At 39.4% G+C, this 6,000-nt stretch overlaps 1 protein-coding gene across 1 annotated transcript in view; it reads right to left on the bottom strand.

Annotated features, from left to right (window-relative positions):
* LOC133645910 (cilia- and flagella-associated protein 251-like) overlaps positions 1 to 5,320 on the bottom strand; it is a 71,538-nt gene extending 66,218 nt beyond the window's left edge. Inside the window, exon 1 of the mRNA XM_062040840.1 lies at positions 5,242 to 5,320. The gene's annotated coding sequence lies outside the window, so the exon portion shown is untranslated. The remainder of the gene's footprint in view (positions 1 to 5,241) is intronic.
* Positions 5,321 to 6,000: the final 680 nt, after the last annotated feature.

The following is a 6,000-nucleotide window of genomic DNA, read 5'->3' on the forward strand; positions in this document are numbered from 1 at the left end:
AATGGATGTTATACTTTCGTAATGTTTATTTTATGCATATATTGGTAGTCTTACAAACCTAAATTATGGAAAATGTGTAAAGAAATAAAACTGAGAAAGAAAATGAATTCAAAACAAGGAACATCAATCCTCAACAAAACTTTTGGAACTTATGTTTCTTCATGCTGTTAACTATCTGTCAAGCTGCACACGCTGGAAACGAGTAGCAAGAGCAGAATAATGAATTTATTGACAGTGCAGTGTGAAAGTCGATGTGTTTACTTTGCGATTAAGTAAACGCAGTCTCAAAGAAATCTGTCTCTAAGCTAATTGTTGTGCTTTAAAGAGGGAACTGCACTTTTTAGGAATGTTGCTTATTAGTCACAATCTTTATGTAAGACAAGAACAAAAATGTTTTTGCTTTTTTAACGCATTCTAAATTATAAATACGTGCGATCAAAGTCCGCTTACGATGGAGCCTATGCGAGCTGTTCTATTCTGCCTATAAAGCCCTTAAAGGCCTACTGAGACCCACTACTACCGACCACGCAGTCTGATAGTTTATATATCAATGATGAAATCTTAACATTGCAACACATGCCAATACGGCCAGGTTAGATTACTAAAGTGCAATTTTAAATTTCCCGCGAAATATCCTGCTGAAAACGTCTCGATATGATGATGTTTGCGCGTGACGTCACTGATTGTAGCGGACATTTTGGAACACCATTGTGGCCAGCTATTAAGTCGTCTGTTTTCATCGCAAAATTCCACAGTATTCTGGACATCTGTGTTGGTGAATCTTTTGCAATTTGTTTAATGAACAATGGAGATAGCAAAGAAAAAAGCTGTAGGTGGGAAGCGGTGTATTAGCGGCCGGCTGCAGCAACACAAACACGTAGCAGCTACGTTGTAGCCGGTGTTTCATTGTTTACATTCCCGAACGATGACAGTCAAGCTTTACCATTGGCCTGGGACAACAGAGACTCTTACCAGGAGGACTTTGAGTTGGATACGCATGCTTGTGGAGATGGGACAACAGAGACTCTTACCAGGAGGACTTTGAGTTGGATACGCATGCTTGTGGAGATGGGACAACAGAGACTCTTACCAGGAGGACTTTGAGTTGGATACGCGCTACCGTGAGTACGCAGCTGCGGCTTCCAAACATTTGATCGCTTGCCCGTACGTGCGTGCCGCTATGTGCATGTCACGTACGTAACTTTGGGGAAATATATGTGCTGTATGAACTTTGCGGAGGTGAACGGTACTTTGGGCTGTGGGATTGAGTGTGTTGTGCGGGTGTTTGATTTGTATTGGCGGGTTGTATGGACGGGAGGGGGGAGGTGTTTTTTATGCGATATTAATTTGTGGCATATTAAATATAAGCCTGGTTGTGTTGTGGCTAATAGAGTATATATATGTCTTGTGTTTATTTACTGTTTTAGTCATTCCCAGCTGAATATCAGGTCCCACCCGCCTCTCACAGCATCTTCCCTATCTGAATCGCTTCCACTGCCCTCTAGTCCTTCACTCTCACTTTCCCCATCCAGGAATCTTTCATCCTCGCTCAAATTAATGGGGAAATCGTCGCTTTCTCGGTCCGAATCGGTCTCGCTGCTTGTGGCCATAATTGTAAACAATGTGCAGATGTGAGGAGCTCCACAACCTGTGACGTCACGCTACTTCCGGTACAGGCAAGGCTTTTTTATCAACGACCAAAAGTTGCAAACTTTATCGTCGATGTTCTCTACTAAATCCTTTCAGCAAAAATATGGCAATATCGCGAAATGATCAAGTATGACACATAGAATGGATCTGCTATCCCCGTTTAAATAAGAAAATCTCATTTCAGTAGGCCTTTAAAAAACATCCCAACACCTTCTTTAGGGTTTTATATATGTGATGTAGGTATATATGTAATGTAGTAACAGGCACATTTATAATAACATTTAATATTTACATATTTTAAGCATACGTGGCGCATTCATTTCAAAATCGTATCACGACATAATTTTTTTTTACATCACTGATTACTGCTCAACAGTATTGGTCATCTTACCTTAAAAAAGTAATTTGTTATACTTACAAATTACTTCTATCAAAAATTAAGTGATTTAATAATTAGGTTACCTCATTGTAAGAGTAATTAGTTACACAGCAAAGTAACTGAAACCTTATTTTTCATTTCGTTATTTTATACGGTATTACTTTCGATAACATCTTTAATGTCAAAGATATTTATATTAACTGATCGAACAATAAAACTACTGTATACAGTATTTAAGAACATTTGGCATATATCTCAACTCAATAAATTAGATATGCATAGAAAAAAAAATGTGTTAAAAAAATATTAAAGTAACATGAAACATTGAAAGTAAAAAACCCAATAAGGTGCCAAAAATGTAAACTTAGGTAAAAAGACACACACCAGCATTTGGCCTTTAAGTAGTGCAATTCTCTGCACCTGTATACCAAAACACAGCCTGAAAGAACTTCAGATAAAACTGTAACCACGTTTTTGGACAAATAAATGACATGCACTCAAGTAAAAGTTTTAAAAACGTTCCTGAATGACATTCTGACAATAAATTGCATTTGAATACAAATATTGGGGTCTTTTCCTAATTTTAATTAAGCAACATGGCCAGTTCTTGGCAGGCATATATGAGGGGGCAACACCTGTTCCATCATGCTGCAGTACTTTCTTTTCTATGTTAATACTGTAGTAACATTGCTGCCTTCTTCATTGAATTTGGTCGTAAGCTACAGTATGTGACCAGGGGCCATATTTATCAAGCTTCTTAGAATTACTTCTAAGAAGTCTGCGAAGAGTTGACTTATGAGTAAAGAAATTCTTCGCTGAAAGCTGCTCTTAAAAGTTAGTTATCAAGCATCTTACTCACACTTTCAGCGAAGTGTAGGACTGAATCTTAAGTGTCACACTCAGAGCTGAATTACGACATTACTATGTGCCGTAAACGGAATTTTAGGTGACGTCATTTCTGTGTCCATAGAAATGACCAATCACGGAAGGGAATCCCTTGTCTAAGAATAAAGAAATATCTTAGAAATATTTAAGTGGACAATGGGAGTGTATATTTTTACAATAAACTACAAAATAATACAAAACAAACAAACAATATTGGCAAAGAATCAGTTTGCTTCTGCTGAATTATCCGGGGTGTAGTTGGAAAGTCAATGAAACGCATGACGAGGTGAGGAGCAGTAAGGGCCATTATTGTTTCCATAACAATTCTGCTTACTGATGGTTGTGATGGCCCCAAATCATCACTGTTGCATTTTCCCAGTGGCGAGATATCGAAGCATTGTGATGACCTTTAGTTCTGCTGTGAAAGCTCTGCTGCGTGATGTTGCTGATGAGATGACGCCCCTTATTAAATCTGTGACAAAAATAATACCCGCTTTGTCTCCGTTTGATCAGCTGCTCGTCATCAAACACAGCCAGGACATCCTTCCGCTCCCTGAACGTTCGCGCACGTCTCTCTCGCCTCAGTGCCATCCCATGCTGGCAACTCCTAACCACTTAGGACACCTCTGAAGGTCTCTTAAATATCGTGGAGAGTAGGAGTGATTCTTAGACTTAAGAAAGTTGATAAATAGCTTTTATTCTTAAGTTTGAGAGTAGGACTAAATTTCGCAAATTCTCAGGACTTAAGTGTAAAATGGCACTCTAAGACGCTTGATAAATACAGCCCCAGATCCAACCTGGGGAAGTTGACAGCACTTCATCCACATTCTATCAACCATCACAATGTTTATCTTAACTTGATGGCATAATTCTTAAATTGAATGTAACCTTAAGTAAGATTTCACACACAATAGTCAATATTTACAAAGTATAGTCGTCTTATGAATAATAAAAAATATTCTTCTTAAACTAGTTTATCATCAAGTCAGCTGCATCATGTCTTAAAGTTTCTGTATTCTCCACATATTTAAACACAGAGAAACGTAAAAATTATTTTTGATGCTACTCCTCTGGCAAAGCAGATATGTTTGTGTGTTGTGAAACGGAGTTACGATGCATTTCTTCATCATAGATTGTTTATGAGTGCGGTAGAAGCAGCAAATACGCATAGCTAACTTACAGTTGTGTAGACGTCACAATGGCTCACCTGCTGATGGCATCATATAGTGCCAAAAATAAAAGGGGTCTCTTCAAATATTATGACCTGGTACATGTTCAATCCACACATTTTTATTTTGGCACCGCAGGCGAGAATTCTAACTTCCTCATCTGACAAGGAAAAGCATCTAATGGGCTTTACTTCAATGCTAACTCCCACCTGTCATGATTTCTTGCCCGGATCATGTTTTGTTTAGTTTGATATTTCTTTAAGTGGTGATTAGTTCTGTTTCAGCACCCTTGTTTGTTTGTTTTGTTGCCATGGGTGCTGATTTTTGTCACCTGCCTCTGATTAGTAGTCGAGACGCTCACCTGCTCCCGGTCACTAATCAGAGAGTTATTTATTCCAGCCTCGCAACACACTCAAATTTAAGTTGATTCTACTTGCTTCTTGCTCCTGTTTTGGCTAGTCTTTTTGCTAAGCTTTGCCGTAGCTTCTCGTGCCATCTGCACGTTTAGTATTTTGGCCTGGTAATTGGATTAAATCATCTTTCTTACCTTTTTGCTGCTTCCTGACGTCCATCTGCATCTTGGGGAAACAACCACCGCGAAACTATGCGACCCCGACATGACACCCCTAGTCTCTCATATTTGACGCTATTAAAAAACTGTGATTGGATATATTCCCAACTTGTCCCAACCGTCTACAAGTATAAATTAAATATGATTGGATTTTGTTTAAGTCAACATTTTCATCGACACCGGTTGACTGAGGGCTGAGGCGAGGGTATTGTGTGTCTGTGTGCACGCAGACTCACTCACAGCCGAGGGACAGTGATGAGGGAAGATGATACAAATGTATCGTGTCCCTTTTTCAGTGGATTTCTACGCTATTGCCGATCATTTTGTCATCCCCACCCTTGCTCTCTGCATGCAGAGGATGTGTGGCCGAAACCTGACACTTCGTGCTTCATTCAACCAAACTGTAGTAACACGCCACTTCACATTCTTAGTAACAGTAACGGCATTACCAAGGTGGGAACAGTAATTAAACATATTACTTGTTACTGTAAAAAGTAACACCGTTATACTCTAACGCCGTTAATACCAACACTGCTGCTCTCTGCAGACTTAATGAGAGCCAACAAACATAACAAAACATCACTTACTGTACAATGTCTGCTGTCATTAGGATGCCGACTGTTACAATCTTGTTATATACCCACTTAGATGAAGAATGACTCATAATCCTCGCGAAGAAAACAGAGGTGGAACCAAGCGTCTTGTTGTGTTGTTCTAGCCATTCCCGGGTCAGCTCTGCTCTTTTAATGTCCTTTGTGTTCTTTGATGTTTCCCTCTTACACACATGTTTATGTGTGCTAAGGCTATGAAGTTTTTTCTTCTTCCTTGGCCTCAGTCAGGACCCCCTCTCCAGGGGCCCAGGCTTGGACTGAATTTTTTTTTTCTCACCCCCCAGTCTCCAGCATTTACCCGTTTCTCACCTTTTTTGTAAGGGGCGCCGAAAGTTGGCAGACCCGTCAGCGATCCTGTTCTGTCTCCCTGTAGTGTTTGTCTGCTCTTGAATGGGATTGTGCTGAAAATCTTAATTTCCCCTCGGGGATTAATAAAGTATTTCTGATTCTGATTCTGATTCTGAAATTGGCTGTGTACCAACATGTTGGATTAAATCCTCGTCCTTCTACTATCCAGGTGAGAGGCACCAGCCAAGGACGTTGAAATAATATCTAAACAGCAGACATGTATCCATGAAAAGAAGAAGCAGCTGGAAAGAGATACCGTAGAAGTCCATTCTCCAAGTAAAATGTTGTGCTTTATTTTTACATTACTTCAAAATCCTACTACAGTTTTTAGTAGGACATTCTGTTGTATTGCTTATCATACAATTGTTGTTATGTAGAGGCGTTTTT

This window comes from Entelurus aequoreus, linkage group LG03 (assembly GCF_033978785.1).
Source record: "Entelurus aequoreus isolate RoL-2023_Sb linkage group LG03, RoL_Eaeq_v1.1, whole genome shotgun sequence".
NCBI lineage: Eukaryota > Metazoa > Chordata > Actinopteri > Syngnathiformes > Syngnathidae > Entelurus > Entelurus aequoreus.